This window comes from Poecilia mexicana, unplaced genomic scaffold, assembly GCF_051168715.1.
Source record: "Poecilia mexicana isolate PSO_F unplaced genomic scaffold, ASM5116871v1 scaffold_2, whole genome shotgun sequence".
NCBI classification, from domain to species: domain Eukaryota; kingdom Metazoa; phylum Chordata; class Actinopteri; order Cyprinodontiformes; family Poeciliidae; genus Poecilia; species Poecilia mexicana.
In genome coordinates this window covers 34,361,192-34,389,075 of record NW_028263371.1, presented here as the reverse complement: position 1 = coordinate 34,389,075, position 27,884 = coordinate 34,361,192, and the positions used below count along the sequence as shown (strand labels likewise).

General features: G+C 36.9%; 1 long non-coding RNA gene across 1 annotated transcript; it reads right to left on the bottom strand.

Moving 5' to 3' along the window:
* Positions 1-4,029: 4,029 nt before the first annotated feature.
* Positions 4,030-6,189, bottom strand: LOC148160810 (uncharacterized). Its single transcript, XR_015762398.1, has 3 exons — positions 6,126-6,189; positions 5,946-6,039; positions 4,030-4,160 (listed from the first exon to the last, which is right to left on the bottom strand). It is a non-coding gene; the product is annotated as an uncharacterized LOC148160810 (long non-coding RNA).
* Between the last annotated feature and the right edge of the window lie 21,695 nt (positions 6,190-27,884).

Genomic DNA, 27,884 nt, shown 5'->3' with positions numbered 1-27,884 from the left:
AATATTACATCAGATTTACTTTCATTGGAGTAGAGTTAAAATCAAAGCTGAGCCCCCCTACCCCACCCACCTCATCCCGTCAGCCCCAAGCAAATCCAATCAAAGCTCGATACTTTCAGTGACTGATTGGCTTCCAGTCCAATTGAATCTCTTCTGGAAGGGAAAAGGGGGCCACAGCCTTCCTTACTGAGAGATATTATGCACTGGCAAGATAGTGACATGAAGAAAAGAGGGGGAGACAAAACAGAGAAGGAGAGGAACTTTAATTAAGATAGAGGGTGTATGATCTAGAACAGGGGTGGGCAATTATTTTTTCAAAGAGCAACATGAGACTTTAAATGATGTTAGAGGACCATATATATATATACATATATATATATATATATATATATATATATATGTGGACAATGCGTGTGTGTGTGGGGGTGTGTGTGTGTGTGTGTGTGTGCGCGCGTTTGTTTGTAATACCTTGTGGGGACGATTTTCCTGACATATACTACATTGTGGGGACCAATTGCCCCTTGTGGGGACCAGAGCCTGGTCCCCACAAGGGGAAACCCTGTTTTTGGGTCAGGGGTCAGATTTAGGGCTAAGGTATGAATTGAGTTTTGGTTAGGGTTAGGAAAAGGGTAAAGTTAAGGTTTAGGCTGTAGAAATGAATGGAAGTCAATTGAAAGTCCCCACAAAGATAGCCACGCAAACGTGTGTATGCGTGTGTGTGCATGTGCGTGTGTGCGTGTGTATGTGCGTGGGTGTGCGTGTGCGTGTGTGCGTGTGTATGCGTGTGTATGTGTGTGTGCGTGTGTGCAAATAAATGAAAATGATCAGTTTCTTAAATTTTAATTTCTATAGGTATATGTTTGAGTTAAATCAAGATTGTTCTTTTATTCTATGAACTACTGACTTGTCTCTAAAATTCCAAGCAAAAATTTAGTATACATTTTCAGAAAATGAGAAATGGTCAAAATAATGAAAAAGGTGCAGTGCTTTCAGACCTCGACTAGTGCAAAGAAAACAAGTTCATATTCATTTAGAAACAACAATATTAATGTTTCATAAATCAATATTTGGTGGAATAACCATGAAATTTTCAATATATACTGAACAAAAATATAAATGCCCCATGTCAAATATTGTTGTCATGTGGAGTTAACAACTGTAAATGAGCATTTGCTGACATTGTACCAAAGTAATATTTGTCTTGATTTGTATAGAATTTTTTTTATCCAGCTTTCTTCTCAGTGAGTTGTTTTTTTTACTCAGTGCATTGGTGGAGCATGTCCAGTGAGTGATCAGACAAAATGAGCAGCATCTGGACAATCCTTTAACTGGGAACAATCAAAGGTCAACCCAAAATGTCAAATCACTAGTCATAATGCCTCAGATGTTGCAAGTTATGGAGGAGCGTGCCATTAGCTTGTTGGATGCAGGGATGTCCACCATAGCAGTAGCTGCATGGCTCATTGTCCACTATTGGACTATCGGCCGTTTAAGAATTGGTTTCCAACAGACTGGCTCTACTGTAAATTGACCTCATCCTAGTCTTCCATGTGTGACTACTCCATCACAAGATCACCACATCTGGCTCGTCCATCTGTGGGATCGGCTAAGACCAGCAACACACACAGCTGATGAGACTATTGGTCTGAACAACAGACACATCACACCTCAGACTGTCCATAGCCGCCTACGGGATGCCAACTTGCATCCTCAGCAAATTCCTCACCCTGACCCCTCTTGCGTAAGATTCCGCCAACATCTCCCACAAATAGCTGTTCTCTGACGATGAGTGCCATTGGTTTTAGTTGTTAAGTTATCAAGATAACTTGCTAACTCTTAAATATATGTCTGTTAAAAGAAAAAGGGATAGAGTGTTTTGATATTAAATGTCAATGCTAGATAACAAGGTCAGGAAAAAGTTTTAATAAATAAAAATAGTGAGAGAAGTAGTTATTTTATTCTTGCTTGAGTTTTACAACCTTAACTTGTAGATGTGATGTGGAAATCTGTGTTTTAGTTCAGTCAAAACAAAAAAAAGACGACCTACACACCAACTCTGACAGATCATCAGTAGAGCAGGTGTTTAAATTAGCTAATCCACCACAGCTGTGTTAGATTAGCTAATAGCAGCAGTAGCTAATTTACCACAGCGAACAATTATTAATAATCACAAAATAAGCAGTAAGCCTAAAAACATAATATGTAGTGGACTGAATATTCTGGTCTCTGTGTGGGAAAAGTTTGAGTGTTTTTTGTTGTTGAATCCTGAAACGGTTGCCATAGCAATGAATCTGTGTGAGCCAGTTAGTGAGAAAAAAAGTGGTTTTGAGTTATTCTTCAATTGTTTTTCTGCATTACATTTCTATTTGCTGTGGCACATGGCCACAGCAAAGGCTAAATGCCTTTTAATAATAATAATGATAATAATTAATAAATACCCTCATTAATAATACCTACATTTCCAGGTTTCAGTTGGATAACTGGGATTGTTCTTCCGCAGAAACGCAGCATAAACACAGGGGGATGAAATAATATAGAAAAATCCAAATGACAATGATAAAGAACTCAGAAACCTAAAGTCCAAACACTCATGGACCATGGTTCCTGTTCCTTATTTTCTGCATACATCACGTTTCACATCTATATTAAAAGGATTAGTAAGTATTAGCTGCTTTTCCTTTAACTTTTTGTCATATAATATGTTTTATTTTATTTCTTTACCCCAGACTGTAATTGTCTCTCTGCTGCTTTCTCTGTGTATTTTTTTTTATCTAACTTCAGGTGTTATCTGTCCATTTAAAGTGGAGGGCAATTAGCCCATCCGTCTCATTAATAATCCATTGTCAACCTGTTTAATTATTTACCTTAATTGCTGATTTAAGTTTCGCATCCCTTGACACAAAGGGCCACTCGGGAAAACAAACACACACTCACACAGAGGTCACTGGCTCTCAGAGGTGACGGATGGATTGAGTTTCCCTGTTGTCACTTAGCCTTTTATTTCCCCGTTTTTCAAATCTTTTGGAATTTCTCTTCTGCTTCTGTCTCCCATCCTCTCTATCTGTCTTGCTCTCTGTTCCTCTGTGTGTGAGAGAGAGAGCAAACATGCAGAGTAAGATACTGTACTGGTGGATGTGAGAGGCCCTGGATCAATAAAGTTGATTGGGTGTAAATGAAAACAGAGCAGGAGATACTGAAACTATTTGTCACCATGTTGCTAATGAAGCAGCTGGCAACAGGGAATACAAATGGTTCTATTAGAAGGACAGATAAAGTCGCTGGTTTCTATATTAAATGGGGAAAATTGACTTTTCAATCAGCCAAATGTCAAAAAAAATCTATATGCAAAATATTAATCTCAGATTATTAAATGTTTTGTTCTGAGTATTACTACTTTAAGGTGAAATTATGTTTGAAAGTTACAATTTTACCATAAAAAGCCAAGAAATTTAAAAGGTGTCAATTTGACCCTGACTGCTGAACCAGTTGTTTGGATTTATTTTTAAACATAAAAACAGATCTATACAATCTAGACTAGGCACAGAACCACTTTGTAAACATAGTTCTCAAATTTTGGGTTGGGGTTGAAGATTTTGGAGCTCTTCAAAACGACTATCCTGCCAAGGAGATGGGACAGTGCTGGCAGGGATGGGAGGTTAATGCAAAATTGTCTCTTGGTGTGGGGAACGACAGCTAGTTCCCCCCACCAGAGACTGCAGTGAATCCACTGGGTGGCCGGCATGGCCACCCACCGATGACGGCTCCTGCCACGCTGTTTTCTTATCTGTCTGTTTTGGTCTTTCTTTATCACAATGCATTAAAATACAATTATTATACATACTATTATTATTTTAATATTGTTAAAAAATACCATAACTAATTTTACAATGGCCCATCCGGGCTCTCTTACAGTTTGATTGTGTTTCTGAACAAAACAGTTGTTCAGAAAAGTTATACACAAATGTACTGATGAGGGGATTAAATTACTGATAACGAAATGTGTTGTCATTAAGTCAAGCTATATATATTACTTGTAGCATACTTTACATACTTACTATGTTTTTTGGACTATAAGCCAGTACTTTTTCCCCACGTTTTGAAGCATGCGGCTTGTAGCCCGGTGCAGCTTTTCTGTGAATTTTTTCAACAACCAGAGGGCTCTATAGCACGAAGTGAATCATTGGAAGTCAAAATTAAAAATCAAAGAAGAAAGCTCTAATTTTCATTCATAACAAGGACAAATTAGCAGCAGGCACGACGAAGAAATTTCCTTAAACTCATACCCCCTCGTCATAGAAACCACACGAAGAAGTTCATATGATGCAGATTTTAAGTTGAGGAGGTTTAAGGTGTGATCTATAGTCCGGAAAATATGGTAACTGATTATTTTTAACTTAGCTTAAAACAATGATTACAATGTAAATTAACTTTAGTTTTGGCATATAATTAAATAAATGCCCAGTTTAAATCACACAATAGTTAAAACATGCACTTATTTACGTCATAAGGGTCAAATAATCAGATACATTTGATAAGCTCCGTTACAGTTTATCTTCTGTCCTTTTATTGCCATTAAGCTGCCTTTGCGCTAAAAGTTAAACAAGAAATTGCCCCTTTAAAACAAATCATCACAACTCAAACAGGAAGTTAACCATAAGTAAACCTAATTATGATGATAGGTCTTATACCTTCTCAGTTATAAGTAAAAGTCATTTGCACATTGCAGTCAACATGTTATCCAAATACTTCCAGATACTGCAAAATGTTATTTTTAATCTTGATCAGTTGTTATGTTTGCTCTGTATACATATCTATAAGATGTGAAACAAAACAGAGTAACATGAATGAATTTATTCAGATTAACATGTTATAATATTGATTTCCACTATTCATATATTAGGTTAAAGTTGTTTATTTGAGCATATGACAGGTATGATTATAACAGATTCTTTAGTTAAGGATGGTTTGGAATATCAGACTAATTGCTCATTCAGTCGATCTGCTGTCGTTTGCTATTGTAGCAGCAATTCCTCATAATCCTCAATCAAATGATGATGTTTGAGGTATGGCATACACAATTTATCTAGTGTACGTCAGTGAATCTGTGATGGATCTTATGGTCTGCTGAAGAAATCTCTTGGCTCACATTCACCTGAATTACTTAAGCCTGGCTTGACATTGCTGCTCCTGCTGAGCCTGGTTTGGTCTTTGTGAAACGGATAAAGCCAGGATGAACTGAAGGCTCTGTGTCATGACTGGTTTTATCTCTTATCCTAGATTTCGTAATCCTACTTTTATGAAACACCAATCTGATTACCTGCCACCTGCCAAAACATGACTGTAAGGTCAACTGATTACTTTGCCTGTAAGGAACTCCTTCTTCTTTTGAAACTCACACCTTTCAATCAACAACATATTATTTATGATTTCACTCAAAACAGTTAGATGATTTTCCTTGTTTTTTTTAATGGTTTTTTTCCTTTCAAAAAGTTATGATGAAAATACAACTGCTTTGCCTTCATAAGAAAAGCACTTTATAAATAAACTTTACTTATTAATATTTGTAAAGCACGTATAAAAAATGTATTGCTGATGTACGTGAATTTTTAAGTAAGAAAAGTAATTTATGAATACAGAAACAACATTGTAAAGCTGCAGCTGGCATGATGGCTTGCAAATTTTACTTGCATTACTAACTTCACTAACTTGGTTAAAATTTTGCTGGGTGGATGTTGGGGAGTAAACATTAAAGACATGACTTTAATTACCTTCTAATTTACAGTTGTATCATGGTGTCGGTATGTTCTGTTGATGAGCCCTTTTGAAATGTTGAAATCTACAAACATACAGGCCCACTTCGTATCCCACGCTGGCTTAGTTTCACCTGGTTAACTCATAGACAGGTCCTGGAGTGTGTGTTTGTGTGTGTGTGGCTGTTTATTTACCTGCCACACTGTGTCTTCGGAGCGCTAAAGGCTTCACACTGACCCTGGGGAACAGAACTAAAACACAAACGCATACAAACAGTTCTCACACCCCCTCCAAACACACACACACACACATTGTGTCGTTTAGTTTTACAGCATGAAAATAAAAGCGTTTCTTTTTCATACACTTACACATACTCTTTCACAGACCCCGTGAGTCCTCCTGTTAGCGCTTGGTTAGACGTTTGGTTGTGACACACTGGAAAAAGGCGGCGCAGCGGAACAGACTACAAACAAACAACAGCAGCCAGATGCCAAAACAGGAACAGGAAAGAAGAAAGGAAACTTACTGTGGTTCACTGGCCATTACTATGCACAATGAATGCGGAATCCCTGAAATAAACAATCAAAGAGTGTACATGTGAGACATTTAGTAACTAGAACTGTCAGTAGTGAAATCAAAGTGCTGGACTAAATAAGGAGACTACTACAAAAGGAAGTTTAACTAAGATGGATGTTCTTTGAGACTTTACAAATCCTGAAACTATACACTAAAATGAAAAACATTGTAAAGCCAACAGGCTTTCCGATGCTCAAGTCTGTGCTAATTGATTCAATATTTTACTGCACTCGGGGCTGCACAGTGGCGCAGTTGGTAGAGCTGTTGCCTTGCAGCAAGAAGGTTCTGGGTTTGATTCCTGGCCCCGGTCTTTCTGCATGGAGTTTGCATGTTCTCCCTGTGCATGGTGGGTTTCCTCCCACAGTCCAAAAACATGTCAGGTTAATTGGCCTCTCCAAATTGCCACTAGGTGTGAGTGTGTGTATGCATGGTTGTTTGTCTCTGTGTTGCCCTGCGACAGACTGGCGACCTGTCCAGGGTGACCCCGCCTCTCACCCGGAACAATAGCTGGAGAGGCACCAGCACCCCTCCCTCCTGGGTGTAAAGAAAATGGATGGATGGATTTTACTGCACTCATTTATAGATTATTTATTGATTAATATATTGCATGTGTTTGCTTTTTATTTGTTTATATCTAGTCATTTTGAACTTATCACTCTTAGGTATATAAATATTTTACTAACGTTGTATTTATTACCTAAGTTGGAGAAGCTTTCAACAAAAAAGCAAGTTCCCCTTGGGGATCAATAAAGTATATTTTATTCTATTTTTTAAAAATCTGAATCTGGGATTTCCAACATATATTACTCTAATATTCCTAAATAAAACCTGGTGTAAACAACTGCATTCAGAAGTAAACAGTGTAACCAGAACTCACTGAAGAAACCTTCCCTACTGTGAAAGATAGCAGCATCAAAAAGCTGAGTATGACCCCCAGACAGATTTAAAATAAAAGTAAAAAAAGAAATAAACATTTGGATATCTATCAAAAAAAATCGTCAGAAATCTGAAAAAAAAATCTAGAAAGAATTTAAACCAGAGAAATCCTAGAAGTCAGAAATATGAGAAAAGTCACAAGTCTGACTGCACCTCCTAAAATTAAGGGAAAAAATGAAATCTGTGAAAAGTCATGTCTAAGAAAGAAAAGTCTGAAATCTGAGAAAAATTGTCAAATTATTAAAAAAAAAAGTCAAAATATGAAAAAAAAAACATGGAAATCTAAAATGTCAGAAAAAGCTGCAGGTTATAACATGTATCCAGCATTATAAAGATTGCTCCTATCACACACCCACAAGTATTTGGGAACCAAGTTAGACTGGAAACGTCTCTGGGGACTAGCTGCATAAAGAAGACGTGGAAGGAAAACTGAATTGCAACACAGTCTATTGTGAAACATTTGAGAAGTGGCCCTGGAGATCTATGTGAATCTTCTCCGCCTCCTAAAGATTTCTGCTCACATTTCCTACAGCAGAAATTGATATTATCGTGCAATTGCCTGTCTTTCTGCTCGTCAGAGAGCTATTTCCCTTAAATACCCAGCAATTGCTGGAAAATTACAGGTTAAAAAAGTCCATGTGCTTCCCATAAAAATATATACAGTCAATACAACAGAAAAACCCTTCAAGATCACGTTTTATATTTGTTACAATAATTTTTTGGGCTGTTTGTAAGTAAGACAACCTCTAAATAGGTTGAAATTTCTGAGAAAGTTCAACACAGTTCTAAAGTTAAGCTAACTTTTTTCCCTCATATTGGAAAGAATTGGACTCAGCCACGAGAAGAACAAAAAGGACTGAAGCACACAACACAAACAAGAAATTCCCAGAGTGCACAATGTTAGCTGGAAGGCTACATGCCATTTCAGGATGTTCCCTGCCAGCTGTGCACAGCTCCTACAAAGGAGGAATCACAGCTGGAATCCCCATCACTTCATAGAACAAATCATTTTTGCTCAGTGGAATGTCCTAATTCAGCAAATATTGTTGAAAATTTCTATCAAAATAGTGTTTAATTTGCCTCCTGCTTTGCATTCTAAGCATGTCCCAATTATTGTTCTTAATGGGTTTGAAAGCTATTTTGACCAGTTCTTCAAAACCTGGTTCTTAAACACACATATCCACATTGTGTGGATACTGATTACTGTATTGCATTTCTGCATTGATTTAATGAAGCAGTAATACTGTTCTGTGCTGTGAAGGCCTTTTGTAATTTGTCTGTTTATTAGTTATTGCTTTCAGTGCATTTTTTGTTCCCTTCTACTATTTTTTGTAGTTTATTAATTTTACTGTATTCCTGTTACTCTAGCTTAGTAATTTTGTTGAATGTTGCTCGCCTTGTTTAAAGAGTTTGTTGACTGGAGTATTCTAACTGGAAGTTGAGGTATTTTTTATTAACAATTTTTTCTATTTTGGAGAGAAGTTGTAGGTATTTATTCTGTGTACTGTATGTGTGTGTAGGTCTTGCTGTTTCACATCATCTGTTTTTCATCTAACACCACAGATCAACAGGCAGGTATCCATAGAACAATAACTGGCAGAGACTGAGAACTGCTTGGTTATTTATTTCTGATAATCAACATTTCCACTGACCACATAACTGTGCAAGTGGTAACTACTAAAATAAATGTGCTTAATGAAAACATGTCAATTTAAAAAAAACTTGAGTTTTTCAATAAAATCTTTTTGCGCTAAAAACTTTGACAGCATTGCGCAAAACTTCAATGGAAACACTTTTGTCACATCACAAGAGTCGTGAACAACTGGAGGCTACTACAGGCGGAAAAGACAAAGAAAATGAATGGAAGTAGGAGGAGGAGGATGGTGTGGCATGATTTTTTAATGACTTACAAGAATAAACTCATTCATGTTGCATAATTGCTGTTTTTTATGTAGGGATTCTTGTCATACCATTTCGCAATTGTTTGCTTGTGGTACAAAATGTGAACTCAGGTCCTAGATCAAGAAGTCTAATAAGGAAATGATGAAGTATTCCATCCCTAGCTCTCATTTGCATTTCCTAACATGTCATTCCCTTTAGGTTTAGCTTAGTAACTAGCTAAATACATAGAAGTAAAACACAGAATTATTTTTTCTCAACATCAGTCTGACGGCTGAAGGGAAGAAACTGTTCCTCAGCCTGGTGCTCTTGCTCTGAATGCTCTTGACCATCCTGCCTGAGGGAAGGGGCTGGAACTGTCTGTGTCCAGGTTGGTTGAGTCCTCATGATGTTGAGCGTTCTCCTCCTGCATCATGACGTGTAGAGGTCTATGGTGGAGGAAAGGCTGCTTCTGCAGTCCTCTGTGCAGCAGCGCAGCTGCCGTGCCACACGGTGATGCAACTGTAGAGAACACTCTCCACCACACAGCATCAGAAGCTCCTCAGTCCAACTCTCCACAGCTTCCTGAGGAAGTAGAGACACTGGAGGGCCTTCCTGGCCAGCCAGGAGATGTTGGGACTCCAGGTGAGGTAATGATGTCATACAGCTTCTAAGATGCTTTGTTGCCGTTAGCACCCGGTGGGATGTAAACAATAGAGACAAACACTGAAGTAATCTCCCATGGCAGACAGTATGTTAACATTTCACTGTCATAAGTTCTATCGCCTCAGAGCAACAGCTTTTTATCAGTCCACAGTTCATACACTAAACTTCATTCATGTAGATGAATGAAGATTGGTCAAGTACCTGAAAGACCACTGGGAGTCCTCCTCCCATGTTTTTCCAGACTGTTGGTCTGGAAGGCTGAGTCTGGCATGTTGCTGTTAAACCAGTTTTCTGTTAGACAAAGAGCAGCACAGTTCTTCTTCTCTGTAGAAACACTCAGCCTCAGATGTAACAAATCCACTTTGTTATCCAGTGAATGAACATTGTCCAGAAAGAGAGTTGTAATCAGTGGCTTCCTAGTCTTCAGCTGGCCCAATGTGTCTCGTCTGTTTTCGGGCACAACGTCTCCGTTTGACCGTTGTTCCTCACACTCTGCTGCACCAGTCCTTCAGGGCTGCTGTCTGCCGAGTGCAGATTTCAGCCACAGTGATGTATCAACAGCTGAAATGTCTCCAATAGCCACCAGTTCAGCTGAGCTGTACTTTGATCATGAATACGGCATTGAATTAGTGTCGAAATCAGCCATATATGAATTAAAATAAGGCTTATTTCCAGGAGCTGTGTTTCTATGGCTCCTGCATCTCTATGCACTGCCATAGCAACATTATTTCACATGTTTGGTATAAACACTGCAATTCCATAATTTGTGTTTTTTACACTTTAGCGTCATATTGACAAAGTTTTGCACATATTTCTAATGGATAAACTGAAATATGTTGTGCTCAGAAAGTAAATGTGCAGATATAAAACTCCAGGGAGAGCTGTGCTGTTTGTATTTGATTATCTGTAGATTGAGCTAAGATGATCAATTTTAATAGGTATGTTTATAGAATGGAAAAGGCTTGCTTTCATACACCTAATTATAGAGGGTCACCATTGTGATATGATATCCAGGAAGTATCGTCTCCCAATCCCTTGAAAGATCCCTTAACATGGCCTCGTTTCCACTGAAGGACAAAAACACATGTGCAAGTTCCTGTTACACGTGTTTTAGATTAGTTTTTCAATTTTTGGATTTTATTCTAGGTTTAGTTTAAGGTTATATTTTACAAGAGGTTTATTTTGTGAAAATATAGCTTTGATATGTGGTTTCTTTCCTGTCAAAACCCACACTGTTGTTTGAGTCACACTGTAGTGTGTGGATGATAATGTAAAATTGTGTAATATTTTTTCTCATAATTTGTTTTCATGTCCTTTTCTTGGATTTAAGTTAGTGAAAAATAATTATAAACATATTCAAATTTAATACACTGAAATTTTATTTTATACTCTTCAATGTTTTCACACTGACTGTGTAATTCCAATGTGTTCATAAGTTACCCACAGTGTCTATATGATACTATAGCAAGCATTACCAGTGAGTTGGACTATGACTGCTGATGAACTGTGTGTGTAAGTCCATTTCCAGAAAACAATGCTCTCCCTCCCCCTCTGTCTTTTTATTAGGCAGCAATACACTTAAAGTCTCAGCCGGTCTGAGAAAGCGAGAGGAGACACTGCTCTGCTTTAATGTCACTGTAAAGAGATCAGAACGGCACACACACAGAAAAACAGACTGTGTTAGTGTGAAAGAATGAAGAATAAAGGAAAGGACACAGAGGCCAAGAGTGACAGTCCTCCAGTCTCCAAACATCTTTTATACAATTAGAACTTACAGTAAGCCTTTATCAAAACACATACTGGAAACCTCCTGTCTTTTGGTTTTATTTTTCAATTACTGGGAAATTGACTCCTTTTTTGCATCCTAACGTCTTCATATTTCTACAGATTTCTACTTTCTTATGAGGCTTGTGATAAATACAGTGCAGTTAAGTGAACCTGAATATCTTGTTGCATTTTATTTTCTAAATAATTTTATTTTATAATAATTTCAAATGGATCAACTAAATCTTACATTGTTGGGAATCATTGTCAGTTGGCCAGACTAGTCTGTAGTGGGTGGTTCATGTTGACCTGGATCTATGACAGTTTCCCAAACCTTTTCAGGCTGAGAACCATTTAACAAACATTGCATGATGGTGAGTTCCTTGAGATTTCTTCAAATCAGGAGAGAAAAACAATGAATATAAACTATGTTTTCTTTCAGCTTGGTAATTGTTTTATTTTAAGTGTTAAGATGCAGTTATTCATCATGCATTACTCACTGCCTCATCCCTGTCACTATATGAAACTTTTCTTGTAATATTGTGACTTTATTCTTGTATTATTTCAACTTTCTTCTCGTTACATTTTGACTTATTTCTCGTAATTTTACTTTATTATTTTTCTTAGTATGGCTCTAATTCTCCTTCATAGTTAGAACTTAATATAGGATATAAGCAAAAAAATACACAAAGTTCAAATTTAACTGAAATGTGAGTGGCATCCACCAACAGGTACAATGGAAATGATTGGCAGGTACCCATGATTCCCATGCGCCACACAATGAATGACAATGTTTGTTTTTGGGTCAAAAAAAGATGTAGAGGGTAAAAAACATAGAAAATATAAAATAAAATATATCAAAATATAAAGTTAAGGTGTTTTGTCGATTTTGTGGAGTGGATGGAGGAGCTATAACTGCCAAAATATTACATCTGAAGCATTTCCCCCCAAAAAACAAAACAAAAAAACCCAGCCTTTTACAGATTTCTTGATAAGTTAAATATAAAATTATTAAAAGACAACTGTTAAAAGATTTGTAGATAATTATATAAATGTTCATGTAACATTGTTAAAGGACAAATGACAGGTTTGGAATCGTAACCAACAGTGATATAGTGTGGTGACATGGATGTCATGGATTTGATTTGAAAAGAGGTTTCTTCAGTCATTAGAGACTTTCCTCTGAATCAGGTTTAAAAAACCTTAGACTTTACTTTGACTAAAAAATGACTTGGACTTGAAAAGATGACATCTCTACATGTAGAGGTCAACTTGATGTTTCCAACATGCACAAGCCAAATAGCTTCTAATGAAATGTGTGGATGGACATGAAAAAACAAGGTGTTTGGCCTCAATAATAAGAAATCTTTAGGGGAGTGAAGTTGAGGCTTTTAAAATGAAGAATGCATTACGAGCTGCATCAGCATACCTTCTATTGAAGTTTAACTCTAATCTTGGTAATGTGTGAATATTCTTCCTGTTAACATGTCTAAGATTCCTGTGGCGTGACAGAAATCTGTGGGTCTGTGGTTGTGTGTGTAAGTGCCTTTGGAAATGGCTAGCTCAGACTGTAGCTGCTGGCTGCTGATGGATAACCTCTCAAGTGTCAAAATGACCGCATCAACTCACTGTGAGCCACACACACATACATTCACAAACCTCTTTTGCTTTCCCGCACACACAAAGCCACAATGCATCTTGGGAACCATTAAGGTAACCGGAGACCCACCGCAGTGGGCAAAGGACACAAACACAGGGGGAGAGGAGGAGGGTGAGAGATACAGATAGCTGATAGAGACAAATGAGGTCCAGCTTCAAGAGACTTTTTTTCCATTGAGTTCTACTTACTATTGGGATGACATGGAAAACCACTTCAGGAGCACCACTGAGTAACCAGCTGAGCTCAGTGTCAAAACTATGGCAGGTGTGGGACACAAGTTCTTTTCAGTTGAAATGGGGAAAACAAAATCTAATTTTGCACCAAACAGCTTACTGTGCTTACTGTATATTATCAGTGTATTGTTGCAACATTTTTTCAAAAATAAAGGCTTGATGTACATAAAAGTTAACATGGACACTGTTATCCATTCACTTCACCCCTTAACAGTCACCCCCAAAACACTTACATGTCGGATGGGTTCCATGAGGAGACAGATGTCCTCGTGATAGTTAAGAGGTCAAATGAGAGAGGCACAAGTGAAATAGTGGTAGATAACCTGAAGAACTTAAATTAAATGGCCCAGAAAAATGGAGAATGTGGAAATGAGGTGAAGAAGCAAGCAGGTTGGAATGGGTAAAGAAAAGGATCAGCAAGAATGAAAGGAAAAGTCTACAAGACAGCAGTGAAACCAGTGATGAATAGTTTAAAGTTGTTTGAAAAGGGTTGGAGTCCCCCCCACTGTTTTTTTTGTTTGTTTTGTTTTGTTTTGTTTTTTTCTGCCGATTTGAAGCACAGAACTTCGACTCGGCTGGAAATTTAATGTTTTTGTAATGTTTTTGATTATTTATTCAATGTTACATGTTTTTGTGTTTAATGACGTAAAGCACCTTGAAATGCCTTGCTGCTGAAATGTGCTATACAAGTATTTGATTTGATTTTGATTTGATTTAGGGTAGGGCTGCACCAATCCTCTTTTTTTCACTTCCAATGCCAGTACATATATCTGAGGTTTAGAATCAACCGATACCAAACCAATACAGAAAAGGTGCTGGATTGACTTAAAGGGTTTCTTTGTTTAACACAGATATAACTGTACTGAAGTACAAATTTGTCTGATAACTCTGCACCAGTACAGCACACTTAAACATACCAATAGCGTCACAAGCTTGGTCAAACATATAGAAATAACTTTAATTTATTAAGTCTGTGCAATTTGCAGTATAACAGGTAATGTAAACCAAATAATCAACCAACTGAGACAGACAAAAACTATAGGTTGTCTGCTTTGTAGAGTACAGTAATAAATGATATCATATTAAAATGAATTGAAACTGTTTTCTTTAGTTCTCTTGTATTGATTTAATCCGCAAAGTGTAGTGGTGGAAAAATACATTGAAAATGCTTGAATTTTCCAAACCCTGGTAAAAGTAACAGAGTTACTCCAACATACTACACAATTAAACTGAACTGAATTGAATCAAACAATAGGTACAATATTTTCACAGTGTTGTTCAGTTGTATTCTCTTGCCAAAGTCTTGTCTTGCACACTTTTTGATTACAAAAGAGAATCAGGTACTTGGCACCTTTGCATGAAACTACTAAGTTTTCCATCTTTCAGGATTTTCTTTTGACAATTTTTTTTTATCCATTCAGCAATATTGCTGGGCAAAGATTCACACACTTAAAAAAGTTAGTGTGTTTGTGTGTGTGCGCATGTGTGTGTGTGTTTTGCTTTGAGACACTGTTCAATATGTTTGCTGGAACTAATTAAAAGCAAGTCGGTGGTGGTGGCATCGATGGATTTGTTTTTAATGATGCGAGCAACGGTGAATATGCAAAATGCCGCAAACGCAGCGATTTGATGGCATCAACTTGATTGCCTTATTGATTTTTATCAAACCTGACATCACATTTGAATAAATATTCACATATTAGTATGTAAGGGAGACTATATATGCAGTGGAGGTTTGAGAAATTCAACAGTATATGCATGATCTATGTCTTTATGGGAGATGCCTTCGTGACACTGACAACAAACATTTATTTTTTGTTTTTCATTCCATTATTTTTGTTCTTGCTTTCTTCATAAAGCACCATTTGCTAAGTGACTTGACTTGTTCCAATCCAAATTTGGATTTGAACAATCTCAAATAATGAGACATAAAATGTTGCACTTATGAGGATTTTTATACTGACTGGTGTGACATTTTCTTTGTAAAAATTTAGTTAAAATGAGGTTCAAAACAATCATTAAACAGTTTGTTTTGTCACCACATCATATGAAACAATAAGTATTTTTTTGGATATGTTATTCCAACATTTCTGTTTTTCTTTTTGCCTTCCTTCCTTTCTCTACTTCTTTCTTCCTATCTTTTGTCTACAATCAAAACATTCTTGTCAAAAAACCTGTTCAAAAATATTATGAATTAAATAGAATGTTTCCACACAAATGCACACATTTAGACAAACACACAGAAACACATGGGACCAATTATCACATTTGCCGTGCTCCATTTTCCTCCTCCTTTATCCATGCCTTGACAGAGAAAGTGATGCACCAAATTCTGAGATAGTTTCCCCCTCATTAGCCTTTGATGGCATGAAGTTTCTGCTTCTGCATGTCCATGGTAAACAATGTGGTTGGGGTGTTGGGTTTCTTGCAATGTTGTCCTCTCTAAACAACAGTCTGCTTAAAACGAACGCAAAACTGGGAGAATATTCTGTGCTGTAACACTTCAAAGGAAAGGATTCACTAAACTAAATATATGTTCCATCAATGTAGAATAAAACTGGCACAGTTTTACTAGCAAGGCAGTTGCTAATTTCATTAAGAATAACTACTCAGCTTTGAATTTTATTGCCATTTTGGTAAATTTAAAGGTGTTAAACTTCTTTTTAGTCATATTTGATATACATATGTATATAGCATTTTTATAACAACTGAACTTAACACTTAGTTGATTATGCTATAAAATTGCACTGTGTGCCTGTAAAACACATAATACTTGGTCCCTAAATAAACTTCTTCCAGCGTGTTTTACAAAATGTGCCATAACTGAGGTCAGATTTGATCGGTTCCTCTTCATCACCCACCAATATAATTTTGTACTAGCTTGCACAAATATTCACTCATACACGTGTATACTTAATACAACTCTGGTACAATCCCCTTCATATGTATTGCAGATCTCAGTTTTGAACTCAGATTTCAGAGAAAGAAGCTAAAATTCAGTTTGATAAAGGAGTTTATGACAGGGAAGTAAAAAGCTTGTACACAGTGATCAGACAGAAGGCTTTTCATCTGATCTTTTTTTGTTCTGTTTATTCAGAAACTCAAAGGTCACATCAACTGGTGTATTTTAGCAGCTGGTAGGAACAGACATAGCGATTACTCACCCCTTAGTCTCGGCACAGTGACTCTTGTGAGCAGGGTTCCGACATGTCAGGGTCTGATGTCGTGGGAGCGCTCTAGATCTACTAAGAGATAAAAAGAAGAAAAGAGAAGAGAAATACTTGGAAAAAATTGTATAGAGGATGGATGGGAAATAACTGGAGGATAAAGAGATGACAAGTGTTTCTTTAATAATTACTACTTTTATTGAACCTTTGGAAGGTGCCATTTGTCAAAGCTGTTACCTTGTGTGTTTATTGCTAGACATAAATGCAGCAGGCAAAGACATCAAGTAGATTTTGTGGTTTTTAATGAAAATTAAGAACAAAAACTTACAATAAAAACCATGGAGACACAAGGAATGCAGGGAGCCAGAGTAGAACAAAATACAGGAATCCAGAAACATAATGATGACAGGGAGATAAAACAGGAGTTGATGACAGGAACTAGCCAGGAAGAACTGAGAATGAGTTTTATACAGTAGATGTTGATACTGAACAAGGAACAGATGGCTGGTTAGAAACACGTTGCAGGTGTGAGAGGAGAGAGAGAGAGAAAAAGTGGCACAGGGGGCGAGGGAGAGTAAACAGGGCAACAGAAAATAAATCTAACACTAAAGAATAATTAGACTAAAGAAACAATTAAAGTAGAGAGACAAAGAAGAACTAGGAACAAGAAATAAACTAGAGTCACTAAGGAAGAACAAATAGAGAAAACTAAGAAACACACAAAAAATGACAAAACCCAAAACCAAACTCAAACAACCCCAGATCCTAACAATCAGAGTTAATATATTTTGTGTTAGTGCTAATCAGAGGTCTTCTTTTTAATTACTGTTTAAACTATTTAAACTACTATTTACTTGTTCGCGCTGCTGGGTAGGCTGGTTTGTGTGGACTTGACCTGCGCTAAGGGCATAATAGGGGGGATGAAAAGGATGTTCTGTACATTTGAAAATAAAGTGGTACACAACTGATATTATGCCACTAGATGTTGGTTTGAGATAAAAACCTGTTGACAGTGTTATCTGGAAGGTTTTGAGGACATAATGCTGTCATAGTTTGTACACCTTCTTTACCCGACTACCTTCCTGTTTGAATTAGATTCCATGGTGACTCAAACAGGTGATGACTGGTCCAGGTAGAAGCATCTTCTACACCTGATAGGAAGTAGTATAAAAAGAATGTCCTCAGTTTTCCATTTTACATTCCATATAAATGAAATAATTAAAGAATCCAGAGATTTAAAAAAAAGATTTGATAATCAGAATGGTAAGCCATTGAAACAAATCTAGAAATTTTTGAAGAAGCATCATTTTTGCTGAGTTGATCCCACCAACTAGAAACACAAATATTGGAGACTATCTTGACAGTGTTTGCTTGCACTGTTCCAGTAGGGGAAGGAAGTCATTTTTAAACAGAAGATTAAATCTTCTTGTGACACATATTCCAAGTTAATCAAAGGAATCAGTGACAAATTTAGGAAGGACATTTACCTGAGCCTGATTTTGAGCCTTTTCATTAATCATAAACAGTTCACTCTATTCAAACTAATTTTGAATACAGTGAATATTCAGAACAGAATATTGGGTTTAAAACAGAACATGAGCCTGAGTCACACTGAAATGACCAGCAAAGAAAAGACATGGACATAACAGGTAGGCATTGTTTGCTCTACATGGGTGTGTTTGATGCTGATAAGTTATGATGTGAGAAACCGCCAATAAGCAGAGTTGCCTCAGAACATTCAAGTCTTTCTGGATGTCGCTACATATTCCAGGATCACCTCCTTTAAATCAGCGAGTCCCAGACCTGTGGAGTTTCCTCTGTTAAACACTGTTGCTGCTTGATAACACGCTTTGTTTTTGTCTTCTGGATCCTCACACACATAACCGCAGCAGGTGGAGGATTGAGATAATCTGATTCAGTCATGAAAAGACGTATATAATATGGCTGGGAAATCCAAGCAACGTTGCAAAGAAAAATTGATTGACAAACTGTTCAAGAGGACGGCTCAAAATTTGCAAACAGAAATAAATTAGCAAAGAGAATAACAACAAAGATGCAAATCAACCTTCAAAAAACTATTTCTAAAGGAAAAGAAGGAAATGGGAAATTTACAGTCATAGTGACAAGAAAGTAGTGTTTTGTGTTTTTTAGTGTTTTGAATGATTAAGTAAAGATCACTACAATCAACTGAGGGTTGACTGTAGTACTTTCTTGTCACTATGACTGTAAAATTTCTATCAAGTTTATAAAACCACAAAACAACATTTCATGACTAATTAAAGCCAAGGTGAAGCTGATATGAAAAAGAAAGGAAATCAAAGTATGTCAATCCTAGATATACAAACTATTCAGAACTTAAAATAAAAAGGAGGTGTAACATTTTTGGCAAGATAACTGTGAGATGATGGAACCGTCAAACTCCTGTGTTTGAATCCTCCTTGCGAAGGGGCTCTTTTGGGAGGAGTTTGCCTATTTTCTCTGGGTATCAGGCCATTACTGAGTAATCAAGAGAACTTGGCTAATCTGGGAAATCCTGGTGAGTCCGCTGGGTTTTTGGGACTCAAGTTAAGTTGGGTTAAAGGAAAGAAGGCAGAATGTGTTGCTTGCTCTTTCATTCTGCATTGTGACATTGGGCTGGTTATCAGCTACTACAAGTGAAGTACATCAGTTATAAAATGATTTCCTTGTGTGCTACTGCAAAGGCTCAAATTAAAAACAGAAGTACTAGAAAACGATGTAACAAACAGTGCATAACTACATAACTTTAAAAATCAAAGCTTTTGGTTTGAAAGTCAAAAAGAAATTATTTAAATATTTATAGTAAATAATCCCACTGTTGTGTAAATCAAAGGACAGCGTTAGCTGCATGGTAATGCACTGCACATATTCCTTTGGCATGCTAAGTTGTATCAGCAGCATCCTACTTTGTTTGCTTCATAATTAATACCATTATTGACAACAGCTACATTAAGCTAAAAACAGATGAGACAAATTGCTCCATAATGACATATAATGCAGACTACGTCATATGAGCAAGCACTTTACAAGCAATTATTGCACCACCACCTAAACAGGGTTCTTTAATCTTAAAAACATGATTTTTGAGACTGAATGATTGTGTACCTGATGGTCAGCAATACAGGAGTGCCACAGGGACCCATACTCTGACCATTCCTTTTCACTTTGTACACCTTCAGGTGTATCAGAGATGTACAAGAGGCTGAGTACAGAGTTCTAGAGGACCACTTTGTGGCATGGTGTGGAAACAAGCGTCTTATTTTGGATGTGAATAAAACAAAGGATATCATTTCAGATTTAGAGAGAAACAGAGTAAGGTCAAATCCTGTTTCCATGGAGAAGAACTGGGGAGTTGGTGAAACAATACAAATACCTCAGAAATACCTCAGTGATCACCTGGCCAGCTGACTGGACTGGAGACAACAGTCCAGTGAAGCTGTCTACCAGAAAGGACAGACCAGACTGGACTTGTGGAGGAAGCTAAAGTGTGTAGGAAGGTGCTAATTCTAAAAGGTGTTGCTTCTAAAAGCATGTCATTGACAGTCAGTTGACAATCTTTTCTGCCATCATCTGTTGTGGTAGCAACATCCAACCCAGGGATTATAAGTTACTAAACAAGTTGAAGAAGATATCATGATCTTTTCTGGAGACTGCTCTGGAACCTCTAGAGAAGATTGTTTTAAGGATTTCTTCATTAAAAAAAAAAACTTGATAAGATTTACACAACAGCAATGTTTTAGACAGAAGTTTAGTCAGTACAGACCACAGAAGATCCTTCCTGCCTGCAGCCATCTCCATCTAATATTTTCCAAGTTTTTTCAAACTTGGGAAATATTAGCTACAACTAATAATTTAGTAATTTAATTGTTTCAACTCTCACTATTTTGCCTTACAATAAAGTGTCAGTCACAACAGATGCTTAGAATAAAATAATCAGTTGTTTTATATAATTGTAGCTGGTACACAGAAAATCTTTGTTTTTTGGATGTTTTGTCTTTATGCCTGTGGGTCTGATACCAAGTTTTTAGGAATCAGGGGCTAAATAAATAATAAAGTAAATGCAGCTTCATAAGCACTATCTTTCAAAATATGAATTGCTAAATATCTGTATTCAAGGATGTGAGTTAGAGGTTGGAAGATTATATAAAAATATACAATCACACCCAACTAATCCCTGACTCTTGCATGCATCATCACATTCACCAGCTTGTACACTTAATTTGAACTGGACATGAATTAGGCCTGTTTCCCTTTCCTCAAAGCACCATGAGATGAATTTTGCTATAAATGGGAAGTATATTCCCATTTATGCAAATAATGTTCCATGTTCACATTTGCATTAAAAAATGCAAATATAATCCTTCTTTAAATCCTAACCCTGCATGTTATTTATATCTGAAAATTTTGCACATGTGCACAATGCTGGAGGGCAAAAAGACTCATTTTTTACATGTACTTTACTGTATTTTCTGTAGCAAAGCTCCCTGCCACAGTAGAGCAATTCTGTTAACTAGATGAAATCTGGAGATGTAGGTATGATAAACTCACTGCAGTTCACCACAACAAAGGGAAACATAATGCTCACATACTGAAAACCTGCAAACAGCTGAGAGTTTTTAAAAAGTACACTAAAGACACCTCAAGCTAACCTTACTTGAGGTTAATAAGTATAATCAGTCATGTTTGTTATTCTACATTAAATTTTTTGTTATTCATAATTATATCATTTCTATTTTTGCTGATTATTATGTTTTGTGTTGAGATTCTGATAACTATTTGTTCTGGTATTTTTTTATTGTTCACAACATCTAGTATTATTTTTGTTTTTTAAGTTTCATTAATCTACTAGCTGGTGTTAATTCTGATGTCAGATCATCCATAGAATCATAAATGTAAGCGTTAAAGAATACCCTGGGAGAGCCCAGTGGGAGGCTCCTGACCAGCTGACCCCTTCCTTCTGTTAGACATAACACTCCTCCAGCTGCAACTTCCTAGGTTAAAGTGGGGTCAAACAATGAAACAAGTGCCATCAGTGCTGGGATGAAAGCATAAATGTTTGTAATGCACTACAAATCTCACTAGAAGAAGTTAGAAAGCATTTTTCAGACATTCTGTCTAAAAATGCAAAAAGTATTAAATGAGAACCAGAAATACAGAAGGAAAATACAGAACAGTGTGTCATTGTGTGCACAGAATTATTGAATAAATAGACATATGATCTCCACAACTAATATATTAATTTAAATCTGTCTAATCCTAAGTTGTACTTCAGTGTGAGTGTGTATGCATAACTGTTATCTCTTTATTGCCCTTTGATGCTCTGGCAACATATTTCAGGTGAATTCCTGAGTGATCAAAGATGTGAAAAACTATACAGCTTATATAATAATAAAAACCAGTGATGGAGTGAACCTTAGTTCTTGGGGCAGCTTAGAGTCTTTAGTGTTCGCAGTATGCTACATGTCTGCTATATGTCTTCTGTGGAGAGTGCAATCTATTCTGCTATCATCTGTTGTGGTAGCAGAAGGGGTTCTAAAAAGTTAAACAACTTCATGAATAAGGCTGGCTCTTTTCTGGGATTAACTATGGAAACCCTACTGCAAATTACATTGCACAGAAGGATTCTTAAGAAAATTAAGAAAATTATGGACGACCCTGATCCTCTCCAAAAGGCCGAGGACAGTCTGCTGCTGACCATCACAGTGGATTGTTCCTGCCGACAGCTATCAGCAGCTCTTTGAAGAACTTTGGATATGTGTCCATTTGGGATTGATAAAGTGTTTTTGAATGCAATTAAATCTGAATACTTAAAAAAAAAGAAGAAGAAAGGCAATTGGATTCAAAGGGAGTTTTGGGCAAAGGACTTGTTTTACCATGACCGATTTACATTAGAGTAAAATAAATGGGGCAGCATTTTGTTAAATACTCCAAAACACCTACAGTACTGGACAAACAATGTGAAGAACAGGTTGTATAAAAACCTCCAGGGAGGTTAAAATTCCCTCCCACCACAGGAGCTGTGGCAGCTTAAATGGCAGAAAAGAAACTGATTAAAGTTGTCCAGATGTGGACATGTGGGTTTATTTTACTTACTGTATAATTTCATGCTTTTTAATATTATTAATCAATTACTTCATAAATTAATCAAATCTGATTTCTACTTTTTCTCTTCACAGCAAGTATATCAATGAATATGAAAAAAATCATAATGACATGTTGACTTATTTATAATTAGGAGTTATGGGTCGTCCATAACTCCTAATGCAACCAGGTTTATGTGAGACAAAAAAGTTTTCATTGACAAAATGCCATTAACTAAAGAAAAACAGACATAAACAATGCAATTAGATGTATTGTGTTCCTAACTAAACTAAATTCTTTTTTTAGTGTGTTCGGTTAAATTGGCCTTCAGTGTCATCTACATCTACATGATGATACATATGTGTCCTAGTCAGGGCAGTATTGATTCGTCTTTGGATTAGTTCTCTAATGAACACCAGCCCCAGATAGTCAATAGATTGGGATATACATAGTCTAGATAAAATTAGAAGCTGCTAAACCACATCTGGAAGCAGTTCTCTAACATTGATATAGAGCAGGGGTGGCCAAGTCCAGTCCTCGAGAGCCACATCCTGCAACTTTCAGATGCATCCCTGCTTCAACACACCTGAATCAAATGAATGGCTCGTTATCAGGCCTTTGTAGAGCTGATCCCGGTCTGTTGGAGTAAGGATACTTCTAAAACTTGCAGGATGGTGGCTCTCGAGGACTGGACTTGGCCACCCCTGATATAGAGGGATCATCAACAGCTGCATTTTCTGGATAAAGATACTGGATGGCTCCGGTTAGAGTGCAGCACATCTACAAACATAGAAACCCATGAAAATCGTTAGATTGAATGATGCGGCAAAGGTACAGTTCCTGAACCTGGCCTAGTTTTAGCAATAGAAACGTGAAAATCTTTAATCTTACTAAATTTGTGCAAAATATCAATTTCTATCCCTTTCCTTCATCTTTTCAGTTAAAGGAGCAATATTGTGTTTTATAGGTACATATCGCCATTTCATTGATCAGTCAAGCAGTTTTGTTACCTTCAGTTGTTGTAAAAATACTGTATTAAATACAATTTAAAAGAAATTTGACATTGTAATTTAACGCCTTGAAACTCCTGCTTTTTCTTAAACTCTGTTTTCAAGAAGTTATCACATTGTTCCCTCTATGAACTTTAACAACATTTTAACCAGTGTTACACTGAAAAGATTCAAACACCAGCACCAGGTGTTTGCTAATTGCTTCAAGCTAGTTGTGGGGGTTGTGGGGAAGGGCTGTTCTGTGAGGTGGAAGCTTGGAACTTGGAAAGTATCTCCAAGGAGGAGCTTTGTTTGTAGGTCCACCCAGGTGTTTTGCACAGCTTAATGGTTGCCACAGAGATTAAAGGATTTCTCAAACATGCATGAAAGAATACAAAGAACACTTCAGGTACATTTTTGATGAGGGAATAACATTATCATATGGCATAAAGCTCAAAAAGTCTGTTTTACATAATACTGCCTATCTAAGCACTACATTGAGCTGGAATATCAAGCTTGTCACTGTAGAGACAAAATGTAAAAATGTTAATAAAGAATTGAATTAGCTCACAAACTGGTGATGCATATTATCTACTTTCAGTTTCTTGAATGTAGTGCCACTACACCCCTTCACTGACTTTCAGCTCTTTTGTATATATATAAAGAAGCTGTTTGTAACCCTCTTCGTTCCAAACCGTATTAATATTTCTTTTGCCTTAATGGGCAAAATGGAAGGTGCATGTCTGCAAATTATGATGTGACAGACGTCCTGTGTGTGTGTGAGGCAATGTCCCTTAAGTCTTGTGGTTAACAAAGAAGTCATGCAAAGAGGTCCCTCACCCTCTTCTCACTCTTCCTCACCCTCTTCCTTCCCTTTTTCAGCATTTATCCCCACATTGTGGTATATGTGGTCTATACCCATTAGCGACCTTATGTTCTCTCTTGTAAATTGTGTTTCCTGACTTATTTATTGGCTCGTTTAAGACTGTTGTATCTTTCTGAGGTAGGAATTTCTCCATTTGATTGGCCGCTTCAACTGGGGCCTTTCACTGTAATTAAAAATGTTTTTCGGAAATTTTCGTTTTTTGTGTGTGTTGAGGAGGGTGGGGGATGACACAACATGTTTGCCCACTTACACAGAACTAAAAGCATATAGAAAAGCCTTAGGGTTGTGAATGTCTAATTAAAAATGTTCTTGACTGTCAGGAATCATCTAGTAAGTCAATGATTGACTTTCGTACTCTGGAATGATGGGTAATGCTTGAAATTTTTGGTTTATCACAATGAACAATTGTGAATTTTCCTGAGAATAATAGTGTTCTTGGGATATAATTTCTATCATTTTATGATGATGGAACTTTCCTGCATCACAAATAAATAAAATAAAATTAGTAAATCCTAAAAACACATTTATACCGAGAACACACCAAACATTTGGAATAAAATGATTTTCTAAAAATATGTTTTCTCTTTACTGCTCAATCAGCTCAACATATGATATCATGTGTTGTTTAAGTTATACACTTTTGTGCAAAAGTTTTAAAAAACACTGGTCATTCAAAGATCAAAGAAAAACTTTTGCATTGCTTAAAATACTACTAGAAAGATTGATTCATCAGAAGAGATACAAGTTTGTTAGAGGTGTTGAGAAAGTACACATTTGGTACTCGTGGTCACTGAATTGTGTGCACATGGGGTATTCACTGCGCCTATGCAGCATAATATATGCGCATGATGAATATAAATAGTGCTCCTATCTACTTTTGACATACATTTTGCACCATACAATGCACAGGATGCTGCACATCTGTCAATACTCTCTTCTCAGGCTCAAACCAATCCAGTGAAGTAACTGTTTAACTTTTGGTGACAATAAGACAGAACCTGTCCTTAGCTCCTATAAAGATCTAATAAATGGACTGAATACACAAACCATGTGCAGTTATCAAAACAGGAGCACTAAATCCATCTCTCAGATGGCAAAGACAACTTATCAGTAGGTTCAGAAGCAGGAGACACTGTGATTCCATTAACCAAAAATTTCCCAAATTGAATATATTCACATAATGGAAACAAGCCACTTTAAAAAAATAATAATAAAAAATCATGGTTTTTGGGTGTTTTTACATTATGATTTTGCTAAACTGCAATGGAAACACTTTTGTCGCATCTCCTCTTCAGGCTGAGCCTGGCCAGGCTCCATGGGTAAAAGCCCAGTCACCAGGCCCTCACCAAAGTGCCCTACCTCTAGGCCTGGCTCCAGACTGGGGCCCTGGTGACCCGCGTCCAGGCGAGGGAACACTGATTCCAAAGGTTTTATTCGTCATAAGGGGTCACTGGGCTACGCTTTGTCTGGTTCCTCACATAGGACCTGTCTGCCTTGGGTGACCCTACCAGGGGGATGAAGCCCCTGACATCATAGCTCTTAGGATCACTGGGACACTCAAATCCCTTCACCACAATAAGGTGGCAACCCATTGAAGAGAGCTGTTGCTGCCATGTTTTTTTAATGACTTATTGTGTGAACAAGCTTTTTTACGTAATTTTAATTCTATTCCTTATTTAATGGAAACACTGCAATAGTTAAATCATGTTTTTTAAACATTAGAAGAATATAAAGAAAGATTTGGTGCATCTCTAATGGAAACACAGCTACAGACAGAGGAGCAGGTCATAGAGGACCAAGAGAAACTCAAAGCCAGAAAGAAGCCCAGGATACATCACCACAAGAGTTAGGGGTTGTGTTTAGGCTCAGGCATAAGTTCAGTAGCTAAAATGAATAGAAGTTATAAGGTGTGTAGAAATACAAACTTGTGTGTGTGTGTGTGTGTGTGTGTGTGTGTGTGTGTGTGTGTGTGTGTGGGGGGGTGTGTGTGTGTGTGTGTGTGTGTGTGTGTGTGTATGTGCACGTGTGCGTGTCTGTGCGTGTGTGTGGGGGGGGGTGCGTATGTGTGTGTGTGTGTGTGTGTGTGTGTGTGTGGGTGTGTGTGTGTGTGTGTGAGACATTTCTGGTCTAATGCACCTGTTCAGTCATTCATATTGAAGTAAATGCAGCCTGGGGCATTTCTATCTACTGCGATCTTCTTCAGTATGTATTTTTCTCTCCTTCCTTCACTTCTGTCAGACATATAAAACTTCTCTTTTTCAGTCTTCTAGCTTATTTTCATTTCTCGATTGAAAGAATGAACATTTAACAAACTTTGACTTTTTGCATGACTGAATAGGTATGTTCTCCCATCACTCTGTGTGTTTTTTATTTCATGTGTCAGAAAATCAATTTTAGCTTACCAAGAATAAAACACACTTGTCAGGACATAGGCTGCTTTAATAAGTAAGTACAAACTCCATAAAAGGATGGATGTACACATTTTACATGCAGGGTTTTATCTTTTCTTTTGTAAATCATTTAGACAGTTTTGGAGAGTACTCTTTTATATTATCTCTGCTTTATTATTTTTCTCTTTTTAGTTAATTTTCTTTATAAAATAAGGGCAAGACTGGACTGGTATTGGTTAAAACTGTTGCTCTCACAATAAGTATTTCTCATGTTTGAAAACTGACCGAGATAACTGTTTGTTGTAAGGGGGCAGGGGTTTTTTTATTTTCAGGGCATTGCAAATCACATCTTTTTCACATTTTGTCTAATTACATCTCTTAAGATTTTATCTGATAAACTAACAAAAAGTGATGCATCATCATTAAGTGCTAAGATAATGACAGGTGATTGGGTTTTTGGAAAGTAAAAATTGCAAATGTTTGGTGTACATTTGTATTTCACTCCAGTCCAACCATTTGCTTGCAGAGATCAATAGTAAACTGAGTCCAGCTGCATGTGTTCAATTTCTGGCCTCAGATGTTATCCACAAAGCATTGTTGTGCAGCAATAGGACTAGTACTAATAACTATAAATTATTTTCAACAGCAATTAATAAAACTAGCAATTTAGGTCAAAATTACTAAGTCCAGGCACCATATGATTACCAGGAAAATAATAACCACAACTTTCAGTCTTATTGCTTAGAAATGGTTCCTGCCTGATAAGAATTTGGTATTGTATTAACACAACAATAAATGAAGGAATAAGTCCAGCAAGGCACTACACATGCATGAAATAAACAAATTCTCTCCATATACAAATTTATAAAAAAAAAATTAAAGCTTACAG